This window comes from Triturus cristatus, chromosome 5_1, assembly GCF_964204655.1.
Source record: "Triturus cristatus chromosome 5_1, aTriCri1.1, whole genome shotgun sequence".
In the NCBI taxonomy this organism is placed as follows: Eukaryota; Metazoa; Chordata; class Amphibia; order Caudata; family Salamandridae; genus Triturus; species Triturus cristatus.
This window is the reverse complement of record NC_140587.1, coordinates 927,253,123-927,279,797: the sequence shown is the minus strand read 5'-3', so window position 1 is coordinate 927,279,797 and position 26,675 is coordinate 927,253,123. Positions and strand designations below refer to the sequence as shown.

At 44.1% G+C, this 26,675-nt stretch overlaps 1 protein-coding gene across 2 annotated transcripts in view; it reads left to right on the top strand.

Annotated features, from left to right (window-relative positions):
- LOC146832689 (uncharacterized) overlaps positions 1-26,675 on the top strand; it is a 408,998-nt gene that overhangs the window by 20,813 nt on the left and 361,510 nt on the right. The window lies entirely within an intron of this gene.

Here is a 26,675-nt window from a genome sequence, read left to right as displayed (position 1 = left end):
AGTATGAGAGCATTGAGGTAACTATTGTGGGTTCAGGATCGGCCCGTAGATGCTAAGTGCAGACATACGGAGCCCCATTCCACAGGCAGATGTAGTTACTTAGGACTTGCAGCAGGTGGTTGCTTGGGTAGGTGTGGTGGTTTGTCCTGAAGAAAGCCTTTTTAGGTCTCGGCTAGCGAAGGCTGCGCTTGCGCAGTCTCGCTCACGAGATTTAACGTTTTAGGAGTGGGGCTTTAACCCGCCCCTTTTTTTACCTCTTCTCCATTGGCTGGCCTTTTAAATGCTGGTCAGCCATTGGAGAATAGCTTTGTCTCTCCAAACAAGCCTCGTCTTTTTCGGATTTGTGGGCGTGTTTTTTCGATTCTTTCTCTTTTTTGAAGCCCCGCCCCTTTCCGCCCCTTTTACACGTGGTGGGCGTGTTTGTTTGTTTTTTTAGTGTCGGAAGATTCGTCCATTTTGTGCGCGGTCAGAGCGGACGTGGGGTCGCCTCTTCCTTGCTGCTAGATCAGCATTTCTAGTCCGGTGAGTACAAACGTTAAGGTAACAATGTTGTTTCTGCTTGTTCCATCCTTCTTCCGTCTCCCTCCGCCCCCGCCCTCTTCCCCAGTGCCCGTCCTCCTCGGCTCGGTCTCGCGCGCATCGCCTCCGCCCACTCCTGGTAACAGGGTAGAAACTGCTCAGCCTCACGGTCCGTGTTGAGCTGTGTTCGCATTTCACCCCCCTGCGCCAGATATGACTGATGGGACACCATTTCATTTGCACGGATTGCAAATGTCCACGGCCCACCTGAAGTGTGGATGTGTGAGCCCCACATACAGATTCCTATCTGCATATGAACTCCAAGAGAAGAAACTGCAGCTAGACATGTCTGCTGGCTGCACTGCTATGGTGTCCCAGGAGGCGCGGACAGGTAGGATCAGTAGGGGGACACGTCGAGGATGACCAGGCTGAAAGCAAGGGAAGAGGCCGCCCTGTGTATACATTGCAAGGGACAGACGCATCTCCAGAAGTTGATGGACGCACTGAACATAAACATAAGAGAGCAGCATGGCGAGTTTCTCTTCTAGCCGCTCAGCGGGTACAATTTAAACTAGAGCTGATCTTGAAATTACAAGCCAAAAGCACATGTATGTAACCTAGAACAGCTGTGCTTGCCTCGCCTGTGTCCTCTGACATTAGGAGGCACTCGGGGCGCATAACATTACCCAGGATAAGCCAGGAATAAATGGCCGCTAATCCGGCATTACTTGGAAGCGTTTCGACCTCGAGTAATTGCGGCAGTTTAAGAAACCCAACAAAATATCGATTTCCTCCGTAATGGCATTAACAGTTTACCTGCAACTAGCACAATCTGCATATAGATCACATATCTTTAAGACTGAAATGTAAAGGTGAAATTGACGCATGGGATGGGGAGCGGCAGCAAGAGTAGCCTCACTTGCACAACTTTTTAGACATATTTAAAGTAGTAGGAAACACCCCACGTATGGATAGACAAACCTTTTTGCAACGGGTTCAAAATGTTTGTATATTGGCACCGACTATTGCGTGACAGATGAATTCTGTGAGTCAAAATGCCAAGTAGCACACATTTCAATACGTAGACTGTTCTTAAGTCTGTGAAGTTGAGCCAGCAGCAGGGATGGTACACATACTGCCACGATGGGGTATATCATACTCAATTTATCAACCGCAGAAGGGTAAATGTCTCTATGGGCCCTGTCAAGATTTGATGGTGTGATAGACGAGCGTTTAATTAGCTAGGACATCTCACCAATATTTTGAACTATTACAAAGTGAATGCACGCATATGGATTGTCATTGCATGACGGACACAGTGAGACCTAAGGAGTGTGAGCTTCGAAGTGCCTTGTTTCACTGATTATTTGTGTGTGGGGGCATGTTGAAGTGCTTCATTGCCATGGGTCCAGCTCCAGGGTGTCTGAAGTCCCCTGAACCTCAGATCAAATATTCATAGCACTGGAGACTTCAGGCTGACAAGCAAAAGAATTTTTAGAGACCGTGTATGGTGTGCATGGAGCTGCACCCTGAAGAACTCCTGGTGACATACCAGCACTAAATAAAATAAAAATTAAATGCAGCTGAATGGCTGTGTTCTTGTGATCCTCAGTGAACAAAACCTATGCTCGCAGAACCTGCTTGTGCCTTGATTCTAGGTAAAAAGTCTTCGAAGAGGGGCTAGAGAGATCTGTATGGTACACAAGTGAATAAAATGAGTTTTTCCTTTCTAATTATATATTGAGGAGTTTTGTAGAGCACCAAGTGTTAACCTTTGACCCCCTCAGAGAGCTGAAAGTCACCTTTAGTAGTTTCAGGTGTGGAGTGGAGCAGGGTGAAAAGGACAAAGAGCAAAGGCGATGCAGCCGTATCCGAGGAGCAGGCCGGCGGCGATCCATAGGTGTAGCAGTTGTCAGCTATAGGCCTCCCCAGTTTGGCCATAAAACGTTTTGTAAACCTGCCATGCTTAAATTGTGACAACGCTATTCCATTATGTTTTCTATCTAACATGACTAAAGTCTGGGACTTAACCGCCACCCACAAATACCTCAGGCTGTCTGTGAAAATAAAATATAACGTGTGCTGGACATGTGTTGTGGAATGTGAAGCGGATAGATTCAGTCATCTATGAATGACCATGGATAAATCATAGTTTACCATGCTTTGCCAATGGGCATAAACAAACAGAAATTGACCCCTGTAATCAGACCCTACATGTATGATGATTCTTCCCTTAGGAGCCTAGACACGGTATATACTTTCTGGGCCCATCTGCCCCTTCTTTGAGAAATTTTAGTGCAAGAGAGTCTGGATAGAAGTGCTGAAATCAAAAGCACAACAAACGATAACAACAGCATGATGAAGGCACAGAAGATTGTATGTGATTAGTAGTCGTCGGATTCAGAAATTGAAAGCAGGGTTGACATTAAGTGGTGAAGGTTGGCTGGTGATGTGAGTGGTAGCTTTTTTTCAAGAAGGACATGTGCGACAACTGCAAAAAGATGCCTTGCTTGCATGAGAAAGTCTAGACATGCCCCCGCCCTCTTCCCCAGTGCCCGTCCTCCTCGGCTCGGTCTCGCGCGCATCGCCTCCGCCCACTCCTGGTAACAGGGTAGAATCCGCTCAGCCTCGCGGTCCGTGTTGAGCTGCTTTACGCCATTTTTGTATAGCGCCTAGTTTCAAAATTGCTTCGTCTCTTGGCGCTGGTTCAGGGTGTAATAGAGTGCAGCACTTGGAATGGAGTACTGTAGAATGCTTCTCCGCTCTTTCACACGTGTAAGAATTATGCGGAGAGGAATGCTGTGTTGTGGTCCAAGAATATGATGATGAATGCATCTTGTGTAATATCCCAACGGTTCTGTCAGTGACGGGTGCATTGTGCTTTCATTGTTATTCCTGAGTTAGGGCTGTGATTTTAAGAGTGTTATTTCTCAGCGGCAGATTTGGAGATTGATGGCGCTTTTGATTTCAGTGGAACGTGTGCCATCATCAATGTGTGACGTACAGTATATGTTTGAAAGCCATCATTTGTGATACTTTATTTGCTGCCCTATATTTTCAGGTGGAGGACCAAAGGGTGATTTTTACTTGGTAATTTCCCCTTTATCATGCAAAGGTGTCACTGTGTTACCTCTGCTCGGTACACTGAATTGTTTTTTGAAGGAACCATATTCACCTCAGGTCGTTGACCTTCTATAATTCAGAGATTTTATCTAAGTGAATCTTGCATAGATTAAACTTTATGGTACCTATAAAAGCCCTGTAAGCTTGTGCCTCTTTTGTGCTCTTAATAGGTGCGCACGTTTTTTTAGCTCACCAGGCAGTATGGTTCTTTAGCCTTTCCTGGTATTTAATTCTTGGTGTGTCATCTCACTTGGCACTATAATGTGAGAAAATGCGAGAGTAGTGTTACAGTTCGTTCTAGTTGATTGCATGCATGAGTATGGTAATTGCATACATACAGAACTCCACTGGCTCTCCTTGCAAGCCCACACCATCTTCAAAGCCATCTGCGTCAGCTGGCAAGTGGTCACCCCTGGCACCTCTGCCTCTCTGTAGAATGCTTCTCCGCTCTTTACCACGTGTAAGAATTATGTGGAGAGGAATGCTCCTCTGCTCAGTTTTGGTATTGGTGGTGAATGTGTCCTTGTTCACTTCTAGCGCTTTTATACAATTTGCGAGGCGCAAAGCATAGAATTCTTTCCTCAGTCCTAAAACTGCTCCTTTACACACTTCCTGGAAGGGTGTAGGACTGCTGAAAATGTTCGCCACTTACTTCTGGGAAATGTGAAAGATGTTCTGCTGTTCATGTCCGCTGAGATGTGATTCTCCTCTTACTCATGTGAATGACCCCCCCCCCCCCCTCACTACAAGGAATGATGTGTCTATATAGATCGCAAAATGGTGAAAAATCCTGGAGCACTTTTAAGAATACACCTCAGGTCACTCCTGGGAATTAAAGGCGGCGAGCCAACAAATTAACATGGGGGGCAGAGCTAGGGGCCTGGCTCTGCTTTAAGCTAGTGCAGGAGCCGAGCCTTAGAATAATTGACATGTAGATCATGTTGGAATATGATATGGTGTCTTCAATGTTAAAAAATGTGCTTCTTTAACCAGTGGAAGCGTTTCACTTCAGATGATATCTCTGTAAAACTGTAAGGTAGCACATAGGGTTAATGTGCCTGCAGCAAAGAACATGTACCATGCAGATCACAAAGTGCACATAATGTAAATAGGTCAGTGGGCTACTGCGTGTGTGTGTGTGTGTGTGTGTAGGTGGCTCTGTGGGTGGCTCTATTTCTGTGTGGGTTGCTCTATGTGTGTGGCTCTGTGTGTGGGTGCAAATGCAATAGGTCTCGCATTTGAGAGTGATTAAGCTATTCATATTGTAAATAACAATGCCGTTTTTTAAAATGTTTTAAAAACAAAAACATAAACAAAAATAATGTCATGAGCAATGACAATAGCTCTAACTTTAACAATGCCGAGACCATTGCATTGTAAATGCTTGTTTTCTTTTCTTATTGTTTACCCTCTCCAGTGAGATTCTGGAGACGGGATGTGGAAACGTGGTTGTGAGAGTAGGAGGAATTACTGCAGCAAACTAGTTAATAATTAAAATAGGAGTATGGCAAGAAGAGCACCTGCTGGACTTGTGAAGAATGGAGAAAGAACTACCATCAAATCGCACACTTAAGTCTGGTAATGTCCATACTTTGTGTAATACTAAAAGGGGGAATATTGTATTACTTACAGACAAGGTGACAGGAGTTTTCAAATAATGCAGACACCATAGATATCACAGTTGATACTTCAGCAGATACAAAGTTACTGCTGTTTGTGAAGAGAGAAGCAGATGCTAGATCACCTCTCTCAAGCTCTCTTAGAAATGTTGTAACAAAATGTTTTCTTCTAAGGGGCGTAATCTAAACAAACTTCGTCATATCCTTTTAGATAGACATGTATATCAGAGATTAGTAATTTAGAACATATTAAGAATATAGATTTAAGAAACTTGGGATGCTCGGATGTGTTTTCCTCACCTGGTACGACCAGCCCAGAAACGGGCCCTAGGTTATCATCATTGCCTTGCTTACAACATATCATTCATGATGAGATTTTGGAATTCTCTTTTACAACAAATTGAAAACTTTTTTATAACTGTTTCTAGGTGACCATCATCAAGTCTAAATATAAATCCAACAACTTCTTTGTTATTATTAGATGTATTACTGTTGATGCAGGAGTACTTTTAAGAAATTCTAGAGGCATTGTTAACAGTGGATAAACGCCAACAGACTCACTCCAATCCTCTGCAGAGAATAATGGGTGCACTCCAAAAACAAAATATCTGTCTACCTTCACTAATAAGATCTGTAAATGAAGATCCAAGTATTGTTGATTGGAATTCAGTCTTAAGTAATGCTGAAAAATAGTTGAATGCAAGGGAACAGAATATATATTTTGTACTGCCCAGTGATTAGTAAACGTAGATTTTAAAATAGTGATTACACAAAATTATCCATGATTTATAACTTGTCATTCTGGAGACAGAAAAGGAAACAGTTTATGTTAGCACAAAAATGGAAGAAAGTGTCAACTGCCCAGACCTCAAAGGTCAAAAAAGAAACTCTTTACACAAAAATAAACAAAAGTAACAACTACAATCAACACCGCCCTCCCCCCACCCCCCAAGTGGGGCAAAGAATGATGGAACGCCATCTAACATTGCTAGGAAATCTGGAAAGAAGGCTCTCAAGCAAGAGTTATCAGATAAGAACTGCCAGTCTTTTGTAAAACAAAATAACTTTACCAAAGTTTAGAAACAAAAGTCCTTAAGCAAGAATGAATGTTGACAAATTAACAAGGACCCACATTTCTAAAAGAGCTTCTATACATTAGTTAAATTAGCATGGCCATTGTACTCTCTATTTATCCTTGAAGGGAAAAAGCAAAGAAAACGTCATCCTTTAAACACATCAAGGCTTCTCTATTTGTTTGAAGTAACATTTGATTGCGGGGACATCAGTTAAGTCGAATTGAAAGCTGTGGGCTTTTTTATAACAGAAGAAGGGAGGAAGTTAACAAAAGGGGACTGTAATTCACCTTTTACTGTTAATTTAATGTGTAAGTTTGAGTTTGGCATAAAAGGTCTTGGCATAACTTGTGTCGATCGACAGTAGAAATCCATCCGGTAATTAGTAAAAGTGCCCATACACTAATTCAACATAAAGGCTTGGTTGACAATCATGTATGCCTGCACTCACAACAGGTATTAAACAAGTGTCGCCTAACATCTGAGCAGCCCGGTTATTCTAGGGTCCAGACGAATGCAAATCGAGAGAATTTACAAATTGTTTTAGCTAATGATTTTGTGTCAATTCAATTCAATGCAAAATACTTTATTCGGATACTTTATAAGCATACCATAAAAGCACATATAATTTATACAATTTAAAAAGAAAGAAAGAAAAATAACGGAACGGTTTATAACACGGTCATATCAGAACACAATTGATTTCCGCAATTTAAAAACATTTTTAAAAAAAGCCGTAATAGCAGCAATTATTTATACACTATCCAAGAATTGTAGTGCTAGTAATGCAGGACGGCATTGTCTCAATCCTAGTGTCAAATTTAAGAACCCTACCATTTTGTAATCCTAATCATCACTTTTCATCATTATCTAACCACATGGCTTATCTAATAAAGCTTGGTCCCAGACCTTGCTTTGGCAGACTCTGCCATTCAATTGGTTGTGAAACATCTAGGTTGGGAAGCAAGGTGTAGTGAGGTCTCTACAGGAGGAAGGTGGGCCAATTAGGAATTGGGACTATGTGTAAATCGCCCAGAGCTAACGGCTGGGTGCTTTGTTTTCAAATGTAAAGTGGACAAAATCTCACCAGTGAGGTGCATGAATAGAGTGGAAGGCACTCACTGCAAGATGCTAGAGGAATTGCCAAATGACTTTTGGCACTTCTGTATGGGTAAACGTATGTGCCTAATAGTGGAATTCAGCAGGCCAGCTGAGTATAGTAGCGGACTTGATTTTAAGAATCTTGTTGCATGGCAGTGATTGGAGATTTCAAAAGGAGGTTTTGTTGTCCTTTATGGAGTGGTGGGCCAGTATGAGTTGATACTATTTGCCTCTCACCTCTGCCTCTCTGTAGAATGCTTCTCCGCTCTTTACCACGTGTAAGAATTATGCGGAGAGGAATGCTCCTCTGCTCAGTTTTGGTATTGGTGGTAAATGTGTCCTTGTTCACTTCTAGCGCTTTTATACAATTTGCGAGGCGCAAAGCATAGAATTCTTTCCTCAGTCCTAAAACTGCTCCTTTACACACTTCCTGGAAGGGTGTAGGACTGCTGAGAATGTTCGCCACTTACTTCTGGGAAATGTGAAAGATGTTCTGCTGTTCATGTCCGCTGAGATGTGATTCTCCTCTTACTCATGTGAATGACCCCCCCCCCTCACTACAAGGAATGATGTCTCTATATAGATCGCAAAATGGTGAAAAATCCTGGAGCACTTTTAAGAATACACCTCTGGTCACTCCTGGGAATTAAAGACGGCGAGCCAACAAATTAACATGGGGGGCAGAGCTAGGGGCCTGGCTCTGCTTTAAGCTAGTGCAGGAGCCGAGCCTTAGAATAATTGACATGTAGATCATGTTGGAATATGATATGGTGTCTTCAATGTTAAAAAATGTGCTTCTTTAACCAGTGGAAGCGTTTCACTTCAGATGATATCTCTGTAAAACTGTAAGGTAGCACATAGGGTTAATGTGCCTGCAGCAAAGAACATGTACCATGCAGATCACAAAGTGCACATAATGTAAATAGGTCAGTGGGCTACTGCGTGTGTGTGTGTAGGTGGCTCTGTGGGTGGCTCTATTTCTGTGTGGGTTGCTCTATGTGTGTGGCTCTGTGTGTGGGTGCAAATGCAATAGGTCTCGCATTTGAGAGTGATTAAGCTATTCACATTGTAAATAACAATGCCGTTTTTTAAAATGTTTTAAAAACAAAAACATAAACAAAAATAATGTCATGAGCAATGACAATAGCTCTAACTTTAACAATGCCGAGACCATTGCATTGTAAATGCTTGTTTTCTTTTCTTATTGTTTACCCTCTCCAGTGAGATTCTGGAGACGGGATGTGGAAACGTGGTTGTGAGAGTAGGAGGAATTACTGCAGCAAACTAGTTAATAATTAAAATAGGAGTATGGCAAGAAGAGCACCTGCTGGACTTGTGAAGAATGGAGAAAGAACTACCATCAAATCGCACACTTAAGTCTGGTAATGTCCATACTTTGTGTAATACTAAAAGGGGGAATATTGTATTACTTACAGACAAGGTGACAGGAGTTTTCAAATAATGCAGACACCATAGATATCACAGTTGATACTTCAGCAGATAAAAAGTTACTGCTGTTTGTGAAGAGAGAAGCAGATGCTAGATCACCTCTCTCAAGCTCTCTTAGAAATGTTCTTCTAAGGGGCGTAATCTAAACAAACTTCGTCATATCCTTTTAGATAGACATGTATATCAGAGATTAGTAATTTAGAACATATTAAGAATCTAGATTTAAGAAATTTGGGAGGCTCGGATGTTTTTTCCTCACCTGGTACGACCAGCCCAGAAACGGGCCCTAGGTTATCATCATTGCCTTGCTTACAACATATCATTCATGATGAGATTTTGGAATTCTCTTTTACAACAAATTGAAAACTTTTTTATAACCGTTTCTAGGTGACCATCATCAAGTCTAAATATAAATCCAACAACTTCTTTGTTATTGCTAGATGTATTACTGTTGATGTAGGAGTACTTTTAAGACATTCTAGAGGCATTGTTAACAGTGGATAAACACCAACAGACTCACTCCAATCCTCTGCAGAGAATAATGGGTGCACTCCAAAAACAAAATATCTGTCTACCTTCACTAATAAGATCTGTAAATGAAGATACAAGTATTGTTGATTGGAATTCAGTCTTAAGTCATGCTGAAAAATAGTTGAATGCAAGGGAACAGAATATATATTTTGTACTGCCCAGTGATTATTAAACGTAGATTTTAAAATAGTGATTACACAAAATTATCTATGATTTATAACTTGTCATCCAGGAGACAGAAAAGGAAACAGTTTATGTTAGCACAAAAATAGAAGAAAGTGTCAACTGCCCAGACCTCAAAGGTAAAAAAAGAAACTCTTTACACAAAAATAAACAAAAGTAACAACTACAATCAACACCGCCCTCCCCCCACCCCCCAAGTGGGGCAAAGAATGATGGACCGCCATCTAACATTGCTAGGAAATCTGGAAAGAAGGCTCTCAAGCAAGAGTTATCAGATAAGAACTGCCAGTCTTTTGTAAAACAAAATAACTTTACCAAAGTTTAGAAACAAAAGTCCTTAAGCAAGAATGAATGTTGACAAATTAACAAGGACCCACATTTCTAAAAGAGCTTCTATACATTAGTTAAATGAGCATGGCCATTGTACTCTCTATTTATCCTTGAAGGGAAAAAGCAAAGAAAACGTCATCCTTTAAACACATCAAGGCTTCTCTATTTGTTTGAAGTAACATTTGATTGCGGGGACATCAGTTAAGTTGGATTGAAAGCTGTGGGCTTTTTTTATAACAGAAGAAGGGAGGAAGTTAACAAAAGGGGACTGTAATTCACCTTTTACTGTTAATTTAATGTGTAAGTTTGAGTTTGGCATAAAAGGTCTTGGCATAACTTGTGTCGATCGACAGTAGAAATCCATCCGGTAATTAGTAAAAGTGCCCATACACTAATTCAACATAAAGGCTTGGTTGAAAATCATGTATGCCTGCACTCACAACAGGTATTAAACAAGTGTCGCCTAACATCTGAGCAGCCCGGTTATTCTATGGTCCAGACGAATGCAAATCGAGAGAATTTACAAATTGTTTTAGCTAATGATTTTGTGTCAATTCAATTCAATGCAAAATACTTTATTCAGATACTTTATAAGCATACCATAAAAGCACATATAATTTATACAATTTAAAAAGAAAGAAAGAAAAATAACGGAACGGTTTATAACACGGTCATATCAAAACACAATTGATTTCCGCAATTTAAAAACATTTTTTTAAAAAGCCGTAATAGCAGCAATTATTTATACACTATTCAAGAATTGTAGTGCTAGTAATGCAGGACGGCATTGTCTCAATCCTAGTGTCAAATTTAAGAACCCTACCATTTTGTAATCCTAATCATCGCTTTTCATCATTATCTAACCACATGGCTTATCTAATAAAGCTTGGTCCCAGACCTTGCTTTGGCAGACTCTGCCATTCAATTGGTTGTGAAACATCTAGGTTGGGAAGCAAGGTGTAGTGAGGTCTCTACAGGAGGAAGGTGGGCCTATTAGGAATTGGGACTATGTGTAAATCGCCCAGAGCTAACGGCTGGGTGCTTTGTTTTCAAATGTAAAGTGGACAAAATCTCACCAGTGAGGTGCATGAATAGAGTGGAAGGCACTCACTGCAAGATGCTAGAGGAATTGCCAAATGACTTTTGGCACTTCTGTATGGGTAAACGTATGTGCCTAATAGTGGAATTCAGCAGGCCAGCTGAGTATAGTAGCGGACTTGATTTTAAGAATCTTGTTGCATGGCAGTGATTGAAGATTTCAAAAGGAGGTTTTGTTGTCCTTTATGGAGTGGTGGGGCCAGTATGAGTTGATACTATTTGCCTCTCACCTCAATCATCAGCTTCCCTGATCTTTCAGTTTGCGCCCAGATCTGGAAGCAGTAGAGATGGAAGCTTTTCTGCAGAACTGGAGAATAAGTTATAATTATGCTTTCCTGCCATTTGCAATGATATCAAGGGTGGAGGCTCAAGTACAGAGGCAAGTAACACACTTAGCTTTAATGAACCAACTACAGAGGACCCGGATGTAGTTCCCAATGCCCCTGGAACTAGTTGGGACTTTATCCAAGGTACTCAAGTTGATGAAAGAAGGGACGCTCCATCTTATGGCTAGGAGGATTTTAGTAGTAGGTGGACAGTTTGAGGGCTTTTAGCACAAGCTGGGAAATGTATCCTCAAAGCCTGGGTGGCTCGGATGATAAGGTACTCTAGATCAGCCTGGTACGGTTTCTTACATTGGTGTATTGTACAAGGCCTGAATCCCAAGGAGACTGACATTGCTCACATTTCAAAGTTCTTATCAGAGCTTGCTGGTGATAGAATGGCTAATAGGACCATTCATTTATTCAGTTTTGCAATGTCATCTGGGCATGTCCACATGGGTGGTAAGCCTGTTGATGAACACCCCATGGTTTGTAGGTTATTTTGAAGTATTCATCTCTCCTGACCTCTAGAAACAAAATACTCCCAACTTAGGGTTATTAACATTGCCCTGAATGTGTTGCTGACAAGGGCACCAAATGAGTTCCTTTCTAGGAAAGTACTGCCAGGAAAGCTGGCCATGTAGCTATGCATAGATTTATACTGAAGAGTGTCTTGTGTATGGGTGCCAGATTTCTTGGGCAGAGTTTTTACCCTGGATGTGGAAACCTTTAACTTTGTGAATAAAACTAAGTTAAACACCAGGACGAGCATTACCTGGCTTTGCCAGATACACCAATGTTGTGCTTGGTTGATTCTATTAGGCACTACAGGAAATGACAATGGGCATGGGACATGGATCATCTCCTTATTTGTATCAAGAAACCATCTGGAGCAATGTCTCATAGAACATCGCAGTGCATGTATGATTAGTATTGACATCTGGAGAAACAGAGGCTGTTTGATGTGGAATATCATCATGCAGGCTGCTGACTGGTCAAATGATTCAACCGTTAAAGGGTTTTATTTTAAACTTGTGGTGGGAGTAATTTCCTTGAAACTAAGTACCTTTTGAACATGCTTAATCCTTAGCTCCTTTTGACATGGATTGTACATTTGTTAGCTGGTGTGAAGGAAAATTTCAAATAAGAACTCTTAAGTACATGGAGATGAGAGTTATCCAACCCCACAGTAAAATAATTTCCACTGTATGCCCACCAGAGATTATGTGGTTTATGACATAATAATAATGTGTATATTCTATGTGGTTTATGAAAATCATTTGTAATCTAATATTACAATGTTGGCTCTCTGTGAGAATTATATGTTGGCTGATGCAAGATAATTGTACAGATGGTGTCCATTTGTCATTGTTTGGTAGTGAACATTATTTATTAGAGATCAGGGAGGTAACTTTGAAGACACCGGGGAACAATTTATGGGGTTGGTTTTGTGGTTGTTTTTTCGATTTTGTTCAACAGTAGGACTCCATTTGAGGGAGGAGGGAGGGAAAAAGGAAAATGCCTGGTTTCGGTTTTTTCCTGGTTGGTAGGATAAAGAGCAAATTATTATATATATTGTGAGTGTTGAATCGCTCGTAAGCAGGCTAATCCAGCTCAAGACTTGCTGAACAGATTAGACATTATTTATAAAAAAAGATGATTATGATCAAGAAGTCTGTGGGGGCAAGAGGAAATAGACAGGGAGTCAGTTTGAGTAATTAGATAAGTTTCTTTGGGCTATTCTTGGGTTGTTGGGGGGATTTGTTCTTCCTGGGAAGTTAAAATGGTGGGTACTTTTGGAGATGTTTTATGTATTTGTGAGGTGTTTTTTTACATATCATGTAATTGTTCTATGCTTTTGGGTGTGCAGACCACTTCTATTAGTGTCCTTTTCACTTTAAATTGTTTGAGCTGTTGTGGTTTTGCAAAGCCTCGTTCAACCTGCCCTCGGGATGTACACATCCCAGGATCTGGCATGATTCTAAGCTGTGGTCACCCACAAGCACTACAGCCTTGTGCTCAGCCTCTGGCACTTACCACTTTAGCCTGCGAGCACACACAGGTTTTCGATCACACTGATGGTTAGTGGACATGCGATTCGTGTGGTGAGGGGTGCTCATGTTGATCACTGCATGTTTTCAGTAGCACCTTTTGAGGTCCATTCATTGTTGAAGACTATAACCCATGACATATATTGCGGTATATTTTACGCACACAGTAAATACCTTTAGTGTCCATTTTGGTAATATGGGTGGTCTATTCGGGCAATTGGGCAATAGCATGGAATTTGTTCTGTGTGCTTATTATTCAGAAGTACAATTTACGGTGTGCACAGTGTGTATGGAAACACAACCTAGCCTCCATTTAATTGGAACGACAAGTTTATGCAGTTGCCTCCTCCTGCTTCCATTCCCTGCGCATGTTCCGCTGAATCTTCAGATGGATCCCAAGCAACACCAGAAAGACCATCACACAGGCCCTCGTCACCAGCCACCTCTACTACGGCAACACTCTCTACGTCTGAATCCCCACCCAACTCCTCAGAAGACTCCAGACAATACAGAACACTTCTACCAGACTCATCCTAGACCCCTCCAAACTGACCCACATCACTTCACACCTCAGAAACTTCCAATTGCTTCCCATCCAGAAAAAATGCCAGATCAAGATCCTCAAACATGCCTACAAAGCTCTCCATGACCAAGGACCATCCTACAACAACCACTGACTGAACTTCCATCTGCCCGCAGGACACCTGTGCTCTGCCTCACTCGCCCTCACAAACACACCACTGCATATGACACAGCCACAGCAGGGCCGCTCCTTGTCCTACATCACCACCAACACCTGAAATGGCCTGCCCCTCCACCTCCGAACAGCACCCTCCCTGGTGCTCTTCAGAAAGAAGTTCAAGACCTGGCTTTTCAACAGAGACAGTGCACCGTCAGTGCCCAGATACCCCTGGGGTGACAGTGCTGCGCTTTACTAATACTGATTGATTGACTTGGAGTCACATTGTAAATTTTGAGCTGACGTACTGTGATATAGCCAATCACACCCTGCTTGTTCAGTTGCTCGATCTACATACCTTTGAATTTGGATGGTTGTGCACTCTGTAATACTCGTCTCTGCACACTGGGCATTCTTTAACCATTTTTAACAACAGGTGGTGTGGACTGGTGAATTTGTTCCCTCATCTCTTCTAAGAGTGTTTGTCTTACCTATGGGGTATATCTAAGGAATATAGGTTACTGTTAAGATTACCTTGAACGTGGATTGTCTATATACGAGGTATGTTGACTTACCTTTTTGGACAACCCACAGGTCAGCATTGTTGCCTTATTACACTAAGGGCTCAATTTCTTTGATTTACTGGTAATAGTTAGACGGCGCTGTTTTAAGGAGACTCGTGGCTTTAATCCATCTGGGTCGAAACGTAGACATACCAATAGAGTTGTCTTTTACACTAATGTTAAATGATAATTCTTTGTGGACATTGAACTTATTGGTGATTTATTGTAAGACACCTTGTTGCTTTTCTGAACACTCATGTAAATATGTGAATATTGTCACACACTGAGCACTTTCTTGCACCTTGCGCCGTCTGCACTATTGAATAGCATTTGCTTTTTAATTATGAATAGCACAGTATCATCAACCAAATTAAGGGCCTTTTGTCTGAGTAAGCCATTCCACCACCTTACCCCATTGTTATTAATTACCTTGGGTGGGCAGATCGTTGTATTAATGTCACCCACGGGTCCATTAGACAATACAGACCAGGCAGTCACCACGGCACCATCGTCAATGAAAATATGCAGTGAGGGGAAGACTGGATTTTCTTGCGGTTTAGGGCTGTGTGTGGTCGCAGAGCTTGAACGTTGGATCTTCTGGTGCCCAGTGGCTCCTGTCGCTGTAGTGCTCAGGCAGCCTGCGACACCCCCTCCTTTCCAAACTGGTCCCAGGGTGGGAGCTACTCTTAAGTACCTTGGGGGGCATGTCTGCCCTGGTGTCTGGCAAGCCCCACTCCCCAAAACTTTTAGGTGCTTTAAGGAAGTCATGGACCTTCCAAAACACATTTAAAAGCCTTCTAAAACCTTTGTTTTCATTAATATATTATTAAAGTCGAACTAGCAAATTGAATGTAAGTGACACGTGCACTCTTACAGCTAAGTCGCTTTGGTATGCTGTTGGACTGGCCGATGGCAGTTTAAGAGGAACACAAAGTAACTAATTGAGTATTTCCGAATCAAATTAAAAATACATTGAGACCTGGACATTAGGGAACCTGTAGACAAGGCTGCAGACGGATTTGCAAAGCTATTTTACATTACAAATAGCAATATGATATCAGACTTCCGTTGCCTCTGAAATTGATGAGGCTGGGAATGGAAAGGCCTGGAATAGAACATGCACTATGCGGTGTTCTCCCAGGAGGTACGCGGCAGCCTTGCAGGTTTATTAAATGCAAGAGGAATTCAGTAATCATAGAAACAGTGACAACAACGTCGGAAACCCAAAATGCAAAAACTCCTTCAAGGCCAACCAGCAGCTCACCAGCAGCTGTTCTTGTTGGGTCACGATCAAAGCACCAGACCGGCATTTTGGACGACATATTGCTGTGGATGATGGAAAGAGTGATGCTGTTTATGGAAGGGCTTGAAGTTAATCTCTGCTGAAGTCGCACCTACACAGACACGCTGGCCCTGCCACCCCGCACCCCCAGCCAGGGGAGTGTCCTATCTCCTCATGTCAAAAGTCCGCGTGCGTGTTTGTAAAACGATTAAATGAGAGTCTCAGGCTGGTGTCTTGTTTGCGGCAAGAGGCATAGCCAAGTCATTGCTTGCCAACACTGATACGGTGTATTTTTTGTCTAATGTGAAGATGGCATCAGCTGAAAACTTTGGATTGAAAAAGGAAAGTGGTTTTAAAGTAAAACCGAACACAGACTCACGTGATTGGTTGGCATCGGTTGTTTTCCCGACAGAGGTTTCCTCGACCCTTGGGTAGAGGCATAACACAGGACACTGTGGCGCAGGGGGCCCTCCAACCCTTCAGGAGGTTCCTATTCAGCCTATGGTTATCTGTGAGTTATGGGGGACTCAGGGGGCTCCTCAACACATTTGCAGTTGGGCACCCCTGCCCTTGGGCAATGTCATGGTGGGCATTTCTGGTGCAGTGAATTCATTTAAACTGATGTTTCTGTTAGGTAGTGCTTTATTTCCAGGTAGTACAGCGCCGAAACAATGTAAAAGGTTTGCCTCTTCATGTTTCTGAGTTCTCTGCGTTATACTTAACATGCCTAATGAAATAGTGCTTGCCCATAAATCTTACTGTGGCTCTTGCAGTGCCTTAGGCACAGAAGGGGGTAGGGCCATTGCCCTGGCCCTGTGCACTGCCAGACAGGCCTTCACTGCCAGGTGGGGGACGGATTCCACTTCAGACTGCTATACCTGGCTACATAAACTGTGGGGGCTCTTTGGAATGGAAAAAGTCTCAGCTGTTTTAGAAACTAAAATGGCGTTTGATAAAATGTGGGGTCCACACATAATATTTATATCCCAAGAATTTAAGGAACTGTCCCTGCTACCGATAAGTTCTAACCTGGCTGTTGTATATGACCAGCCCGAGGTCTTCTGTTCTCTGCCACCTGTTCTTACGGAACCACAGGCTAATGGTCCAACTGTATAAATGATGGATAATTGGGGCATAATATTAACTCCTTAATCTGAGGCCACGGGTAAGGAGGGCATGGACTCTCACAACTTCCTCTTTTCTGTTCATTGTCTGCCCCTTCACCCCTCCTTTCCCTTTCTCTCCCCCTCCCCCGTTACACCCCTTCTATACCATTAACAGGCCAGTGGTTGAAAGTGGGTGTATTTGTTTAAAACTTTACCTTCAATAAACAGATTTGAACCATAAAGAACAGGTGCACCAGTGGTTTCATATATTATCCCACACGCTGGGTAATAGTATTAACACAACATGCACTCCAAGAGGATTTATTTATATTCAACTTTAAATTTTCCTTGAATACTTAATACGGTGAATCCACGATTCCTAAATCATTTCATTTGTAAAAAGTTCAGTGAAAAACCAGGAACTGGTATGACGTCAGATTCTAGTTGCAGTACAACATACAAACTATTTTATGTACGCTGCTGTCGTACATGACTGCTAGATTAACTCATGTCTCGGAAGTAGAGCGCAGTCTTTTCTCGGTGTCCATCAAGCCTCCTGACGTCGTGGCCAATCAGTGGTCTTAGGTGGCCGTGACGTCAGGGGGCAGGGAGAAGAGCGCAGAAGAGCACGGAGATTGTAGCGGGCGGTTGTCTCTTCGCCTGCTCCTCGTGGGCCTTTACTATTGCACTTGCAATAAAGTTATTCTCACCAGCACCTGGCTTTGCCTCCCTCATTGGTGTCACTACAAATGGCGACGAGGGTTAACGTTTGATTGCTGGCCCACGAGCGAGCTCCGACGACCCGGTTGTTCACGTGACCGCTGCTGGATGCGGCGCGTGAGAGTCCTCGCCATTGCTTCAGCGGGGGTTTCAGCACGGACGTCGTCCTATCTTCGCGAGTGCCTGCAGCTGTGCTGCCAATCATCACCGGCTGCTTCCCGGCGCTGCTTCTTGAAGCCTTCAGTCCTCCGTGGTGTGACTCCTGCCTGCCTGACCACGTGCTATGTCCTGGTGTGCTGCCGATGATATGCTGATGTCTCCTGCGTCGCTCCTCTGATCCTGTCGACGCGTGGAGCCTGTTTTGCATCGCCTCGAGGCCCAGGTAACCCCTGCAACGCCAGTGTGTCTATTGTGGGTGTGGGACTTTGCCTGTTCCCTTCCTCGGCGAGGGGTGGTCCAGTTCTTCGTTGCTGGGGTGATCCCCTGCCCTGTTTGTGGCACTACCAGGGCGCAGCTGAGTCTGGTCTCGTGGTCCCGCCGCTCCCACTGGCGGTGCCTGTTCCTCCGGAGACGGCGCAGCCTAGCAATATCTGCGTGCCTCCTCTCTTCCTCGAGTTTCCTGGCAAGCCGTGCATGAAGTGGAAAGGGTGGTTACGCGCTTTCGAGAACTATATAGTTTCCATTGACGGCAAGAGGTATGACGCCGAGCGCAAAAAGGCGCTCTTGTTCGGATTGCTGGGGAAGGCTGGCCAAGAGGTCTTTGACAGTTTACCTGAGTATGTGAACCCTCCGGGGGTTCTCACTCCCCTGAATGAGTACCAGGAGGCAGTTAAGCGGCTCGAGATGCAGTTTTCCGAGGAGAGTAACATCATGGTGGGGCGCCACAAGTTTGCGTTGCGGAAGCAGAAGGAGGGAGAGACTATCGAAGAGTACATTGCATGTTTACGTGTGTTGGCCCAAGACTGTGAATTTGCGGATATGACTGATACCTACATCAGGGACCAGGTGGTGTTCTACTGCCATTCCAAGAAGGTGCCGGAACGGTTACTGGCATTTAGGAACCCCTCGCTTAAGGACGTGGTGGCCATTGCGAAGGCCATCGAGAGATCTTTGGTGTCCACAAGGGAGCTTGCGAGCACTAGCCATGCTTCGAATGTGTTCTTCGTGCAGGACAAACATAAGACTGCTTCTAAACCTCCAGACAGGGCAGCGAGCGATAGAGGGGGAAGTAGGAGACCGCTCGCTTGCTTTAGATGTGGGGCACGGGATCATTTGGCGGACAGCAAGACCTGCCCTGCTCTGACCAAAACCTGCACCGAATGCAAAAAAGTGGGCCATTACGCTGCTGTGTGTAAAAACAGGAAGCCTGGGGGCAGTATGAGAGTGAGCTCTGTGAGCGATAGTGATTTTGATACGAATGCGGACATTGTGCTTTCCATTGATGCGGAGGATGGTAGAGTGAAGGGGCCAATTGGCTCCGTCATGATTGGCGCCGTGGAGTTGCCTTTTACGGCTGATTCGGGTTTCCCTATTACCTTGATTTCCGACACTACCTTTGATGTGAAGTGGCAGGGTGTGCGATTGCATGAGACGGATGTTAATCCGAAGGCCTTTGGGGAACAGGACATAGTGATGAAAGGCTATTTCTGTGATACTCTCACCTTCAGATGGCGGACTGTTGAGACTAAAATGTATGTGGCTGAGAGAGGGAGGAGCCTTGTGGGGTGGAAGGATCTAACGAAGTTGGGTGTGATCCTGGTCCCTGGGGCTGCAGATCCCATACTCCTGCGCGATGACTGGGTCGGCTATATTCAGCCAGGCGATGTTCATGGCGGGTTGTCTGGGGTCATTGACAAATTCAGCGCTGTTTTCAAAAAATGAAGTAGGTTGTGTGAGAGGGTTCGTACACGACATACAGCTGAAGGAGAGTGCGATGCCGATAAAACATAAGGTTAGAACAGTTCCTCTCTCTGTCAGGGGGGAGCTGAAGGCTGTCCTAGATAGACTGAAACAGGAAGGGGTGATAGAGGAGGCAGACGCATCGGAATGGGTGTCCGCTATTGTAGTGTCCAAAAAGAAGAAGACAGGGGACATCCGGCTGTGTGTGGATCTGCGGTCCTTGAATACGAATATCCTTGTGAATTGTCATCCGCTACCTAACATTCAAGAGATTTTGTCATCTACATCGGGGTCCAGGTACTTCACTCTGATAGATTTGAAGTCAGCATACCACCAGGTGTGTCTCACTGAAGATTCCAAGAAACTGACCACTTTCATCACCCCGTTCGGAGCGTACAGGTACATACATCTGCCATTTGGCCTTGCATCGGCGTCAGGGGTCTTTCAGAAGCTGATGGATCTGCTTTTCTGCGACATGGAGGGTGTCGAGGCGTTCCAGGACGACATTTTGGTCCACACGAAGGATGTTCAAGGGCACCTGGAGTTGCTGGACAAGGTATTGGAGATCTTGCGTGAGAAAGGGATGACGGTCTCCAAAGACAAATGCAAGTTCATGGAGAGCAAGATCGAATACTTGGGGCATGTTCTGACCCCGGAATGGCATAGCGCCCAAGGATGACCTGGTGAAAGCCATCCGAGAAGCCCCGTGTCCTGGTGATAAGGACGCCTTACGGTCGTTTCTGGGGCTCAGCGAGTACTATTTGAAGTTCCTGCAGGGGTATGCAACCACGGTGGAACCTCTGAGAAAACTGCTGCGGAAGAATGAGAAGTTTGTCTGGTCAACAGAACAAGATGCAGCCTTCGAATCCATCAAGCGTGCCATTGCTGTAGCTCCAGTCTTGCAGCCGTACGACAATGACCTCCGGAATGTGATCACGGTCGACGCTAGCGCTAAGGGTATCGGCGCTGTGTTCTGCCAATTCCAAGGGAAGAAGGAGAATACCATTGCGTTTATATCACGGTCTTGAAGCGCAGTCGAGAAACACTACAGCACCATCGAGCGCGAGACGCTCGCATGCGTCTGGGCCGTGGAAAAACTAAAGAATTATCTGTGGGGCAAGGTATTCGAAATTGTCACGGACCACAAACCCCTAATATACATGATGGATGGGGAAGGCCGCGGTAATGGGAAGGCCAGCTCGAGGCTACTGCGATTACTGTCCAAGCTGCAAGAGTATCACTTTACCATCAGACACATCAAAGGCGGCCTCAACAGCAGGGCGGATTGCCTGTCGCGCATGCCTGTGAGCGGGGATGAGGACTGTTCCCTGGACGATACGGAATGCGTGGTGGCAATGGTGGATGCAACGGTCATTTGCGAAGGATCCATTACTGAAGAAAAATGTCTGGCAACTCAGGAAACGGACACGATCATTCGCAGAGTGATGGATCATATGACGTCTCACTGGCCTCCGGTCCGGAACTTGCACGGAGCGCTTAGGTGCTTCCAGCAGATAAGTGCTGAACTTACCCTTGAAAACGGATTCTTGAAAAGGCATGAGTTGTTTGTGCCCCCGGAGGGCCTGCGGGGCAAGTTGATCAAGATTGCCCACAAGGGTCACCCTGGAAGCACCGCTACCAAGAATCTACTGAAGCAATACTACTGGTGGCCAGGGATGAGCAGCGACGTCTGCAACTTCATTGACCGGAGCGAGCAGTGCTTGAGAGCCGACAAACATTGGAAGACCGGCAAGGGGGAGCTGCAGATGGTGGACATACCGGTTGGCCCCTGGAGCAAGATTGCTATTGATTTCGCGGGTCCGTTTGCCTTGCTACCGGACGACTGCAGACACCTGATAGTTCTCACCGACTACTACTCCAAGTGGATACATTACAAGTTCGTTCGAGAGGTTACCACGGAACGGGTGATCAAGATGCTACAGAAAGTCTTTGCGTTGGAGGGCCAGCCGAAGATCATGGTTTCTGACAACGGCACGCAGTTGGTGTCCAGGCAGATGACGGAGTTCCTGGCCAAGTTGGGGATCAAGCAGGAAAAGACTCCTCTGTACAGCCCGAAGAGTAATGGACAGGTGGTAAGGATGAACAGGTTCCTCAAAGAGGGTGTCCAGCTGGCTGTCGCATCTAACATGGACGTGAAGGCATTCATAGCGGACAAGGTACACACCTATCACAATACCCCTAATGAAGTCACCGGGCACACACCATTCTATTTGATGAGAGGGAGGAGGTGCACAAGTGAGCTTACTCCCAAATACAACAAATGGTACGACATGAGGGGTGGAACTGAGGCCATACAGGATGAGATGTTGAGGGTCAGGGAGCGAATTGTGGCGAAGCAAGAGAGCAATAAACGGTACGCGGATGTGGTGAACAGAGCCAAGGCGATAGAAATAGCGCAGGGAGATTGGGTACTGGTGAAGAAGCCACACAAGGTGATGAAAGGTGAATCAGTGTTTCAAACCCCTGTACGTGTGCAAGAAGCGACTAAAGGGGCAGTATGTCTGGAAGGAGGAGGATGGCGTAGCAAGGACGACATAGTCAAGCTCAAAGCTGGTCAGGAAGAGATTATCATGAGTGGTGGTCATGCGCGTGAGGCCATGGGCGATGACAGTGTGCTTGAGTGGCAGGAGAATGAGGTCGCTTACAGAAGTATGTGCGACAATGAAGGTGGGGCAGACACCTCCGTCCATGGATGGACCGGCCATTGCAATGCGGCTGAGAGTGGAAGAATGTTGAATGAAATGGATGATACCGCTGGGCGGAGTGGGACGAGCCCCAAACATGAGAGGGGTATCAGTCAGAATAATCGATGCTCTGGCCAAGGCAATACCGGCACAGGCTTGGTGGGACGCCCTCAGTATGTTACCCCAAGTAGGCCGGCAAGACATATCAGAGCACCCAAGAGATTCGACGATTTTGTTATGAGATGAAAATGTGTTGGTTTTTGTATTGTTGAGGGGGGAGATGTCGTACATGAGTGCTAGTTTAACTCATGTCTCGGAAGTAGAGCGCAGTCTTTTCTCGGTGTCCATCAAGCCTCCTGACGTCGTGGCCAATCAGTGGTCTTAGGCGGCCGTGACGTCAGGGGGCAGGGAGAAGAGCGCAGAAGAGCGCGGAGATTGTAGCGGGCGGTTGTCTCTTCGCCTGCTCCTCGTGGGCCTTTACTATTGCACTTGCAATAAAGTTATTCTCACCAGCACCTGGCTTTGCCTCCCTCATTGGTGTCACTACAACTGCAAAACAATGATTAGAAATTTATAAATAGACGTTGGGGACAGAGACTTCCCAAACACACCCAAAGACAATGACCACTCACAAAAAAGACACATTAAGAAGGAATGCAGAAAAGTAGTATGTGAAAATGATGCTAATTTAATCTATTTTTTAACTCTTTACAGGACCAGCCAAGTTAGCAATAATACAATTTCTCATTGCTTAGTCGGCATCCAGTATTGCATCAATGTTTCAGTCACCTCCAGCATTATGCACACGAGATCATCTTCAAGCCAGTGTAGTATCTGATAGCTAGACCTGGAGAGCCAGGTCTCCATGAACATGAAGTATGCCAGTAGGTGTCCTTGCTCCGATGCTCACTGTATCAGCACGTTGGCTCCTATTCTCCTCATCTGTACCACAACTAAACTAGCATCACCCCACACTCCAGGCCATCCATTGCTTTGTAAGGTTAGAGGGATATAGGTTTCTATAACTCTAGGCCTGCTGTCAGAGTTGATGCGTAAATATATATTAGAGGAATGAAACCTTTACAAAGCCACAGGGCTCCCCTGCAGGTACTGCTGGCATGTTTCATAATATCAAGGCTTCAAAGGTTTCAGTGGTATTGGCAGTTGGGTGGGCATGTGTAGAGCAACAGCCCTGCTTTGCACTCCCTACAAAATGCAGCCAGTGAACCTCACCTCTATTTTCGTAGGACCTTCACCAGAGCTTCCGACAAACCAGGTGCCATGCAACATAAGGGAACTCCTTTTTCTGGAATCATGCTGCACGCCACTGGATACCCGAAGAATAAGGGATACATGTCAGAGCCGCTCTGTGTTCCACTTCTGTGTTTCCTTACCATTCAGTGCTTCTAGCCCCGGTGCTTCTTCATAAAGAAAGGTTGCCCATGTGCCAGTATGCTAGGGTTCTAGGATAAGTGGACTTGCACAGTTTCTTTCCAGGGATCAGGTGCATTTCATTGGTTGGTAAGATTTCAAATCAAATCAAATCAGATTTATTCGGAATATACACAATATATCTATAAAAGCATACTACATAAAAACAATTCATCATAATGAGGATTTCATAAAATTCATTTAATCTGTGGAGTCTAAAAATAAAGTATTCCATTAAAAAAACATTTAGGTATAAATTCAGACAAGACAAGATAATTACTATTACTTCGCATCACAGAACTATCCAAAGTTAAATATAATTGGAGAATGCAAACAATTTCATCAGGCTGAATAGCTATTCATTTTCATAACTCAACAATTACAGATATGAAAGGGCCTTTCTTCTCTTTGTGGCCAATTGTACAAAGAGAATAACGGTATTGCATGTTGTTACATTTTCCAAATTGCATCTATGGTAAAAAGCAGATTTATACGTAAACAATCTGTTGACCATAAATAGAAGCCATAAAATTGCATTTGTGATGTCCCTGTAAAATTTACAAAAAAGTAAAAAGTGCAAGGTGGACTGGAGCGTTTTACCGTCATACTGACATTTGGGAAGGTTGGCACTCCACTTGCCCATCTTGGGGAAAGCGACCTGAAAGTGCAGAGTGCTCAGCCTTAGCCTAGTTGGTAAAAATCTATGTTGTGGATTTCTTATTGCTGTTTAATATAGCTGAATGCCTGCTAAAATCAGGCCTTCACAGTAAGAACTAACAAGTGTTTTTTTCCTGGCTTCCACCTCTCTTACAGATTCTCTGAATTCCAGTAATCTCTTTTTTAACTCCCCTTTAGTATAGTTCAGAATAGTATTGGGGTTGCGGTCATCAACTATCACATTGCACTCCGATAAAAGGCTATAAATGTACTTTAACCATGGTATCTTCCTATATTGATCTAGTGTAAGGCAGTCCTTTATTATGTCTTTAGTAAAATGCGTCTCATCTTTAGACCATAATCTGAACCACAATGTAAGCGCAGTCATACTGTCGCCAATATAAGGTGCGTTTAGTTCCTTGTGAGCAATGAAGGTGGCTGTTGAGTTTGGTACCGATAGTACCCTCCTTAAAAATGTATTTTCAAGGGTTTGTAGTGCAGTAATACATGCCCTACTCCATAATGCTCCACCGTAAATGGCCCCGGTTATACGTTTTACTTCCGTATAGCTTCAGGATTTCGCGCACTGGCTTACTGCCTATTTTTTGAGAATCTAAAGATTGCCTCACTTGATCTTATACATTTTAATTTACATAGATTAATATGTGTGTTCCATGATCCATTACTGTTAAAAAGAAGTCCCAGATATGAAAAAGTAGTAGTCTGTTCGATGGGTACTCTATCGACGTAATGTCTCCTAATCGTAGTTTTACTTTTCCTGCAAGACATAACTAGTGTTTTACTCAAGTTGATTTTTAGATCTTTTGCAGTCATATAATCTGAGAAATTATCTATCAGGCTTTGCAGGCCGTTTTCAGTCCTCGAAATTAGGACTGCATCATCTGCATATAGTAAAACAGGGGTTATACGTTTGCCAATGACTGGGGCATCTGCCCTTAAATTTTGTAATGAAGAATCAATACCATTAATATAAAGAGAAAATAAAAGAGGCGCGAAGAGGCAGCCTAGTCTAAATCCACAGGTAACTTTAAATTGTGAGGTACATTCCCCGTTAGGGCGATAGCGCATCCTTGAAGTTAGGTAGGCATATATCTGAGATAAGAGGCTTATTATATCGTGTGGGGCGCCCATCCCAGCCAGCGTTTGCCAAAGCTTTGCGTGATTCACTAAATCAAAAGCGCTGGTGTGGTCAACAAAACACAAGTGAAGCTGGCCTTCCTTAACCTCTTCTGTGCCCATGACGAGATAGTCTCGTCATGGAGCACGGTTGCGCTGTGCCCATGACGAGACTATCTCGTCATGAACCCCGCCCGCTAATGTAACGGCCGGCACAGGAGGGGGAAAGGGCGGGGCACTGAAGGGGTTAACTATCGTATACTTCCCTATTAGCATCTCAAGGTTGACGCATTGCTCAACCATACCAATAACCCTTCTAAAACCAAATTGGGCTGCTGTTAGAATATTTTTCTCCTCAACCCAACATTCCAGTCTGTTCAGCATAATTCTACACAATAGTTTAGATGTAGAATCAAGAAGGGATATTGGTCGGTAGCATTTTGCTCTTCCTCTATCGCCTTTTCTAAAAATAGGGACGATCGTACTTTCAGCCCAGGTTATAGGCAGTGACCCTAGCAATAGCATTAAACATATTAACTAAAATCGGGGACCAAAAATCATCAACTGTATGCTTAAAAATATCGATGGGAACCGCATTAGGGCCTGCGGCTTTGCCGTTAGCACTATTCTTTATGGCGGTTTTGATATCCTCAATGGTGATGGGATCTACCTTTTCTACACTTAAGGATATGATTTTACAGTTATCGTCTATCTCAATGTTCTCATGTGAGGGGTTAAAAATGTTCTCAAAATGGGACAACCAGTCTTCTGTACTCACTACCGTTTCAACCTTAGTGGATGTAGTGTCCTTAAATAGTGGTTGATCTATTGTTTTCCACAATAGGGCAGAGTCCTTGGTCTCTGCCGCTTGGATCAAGCTATCCCAGGCAGCCTCCCTAATCTCTAGCTTCCTTGATTTTAATGCTTCTTTGTTACGTTTTCTGAAGATACAAATGCTGTCAGCATTTCTAGGTCTTACTTTTAATGCCTCCTTCAGATCTTTATTTAATTTGGAGCACAGCTTGTTGAACCATCTAGGATGATGGTCCTTGTATTTCTGATTCCTGTATTTCAAATTGTTGGAAATATCAGCAGC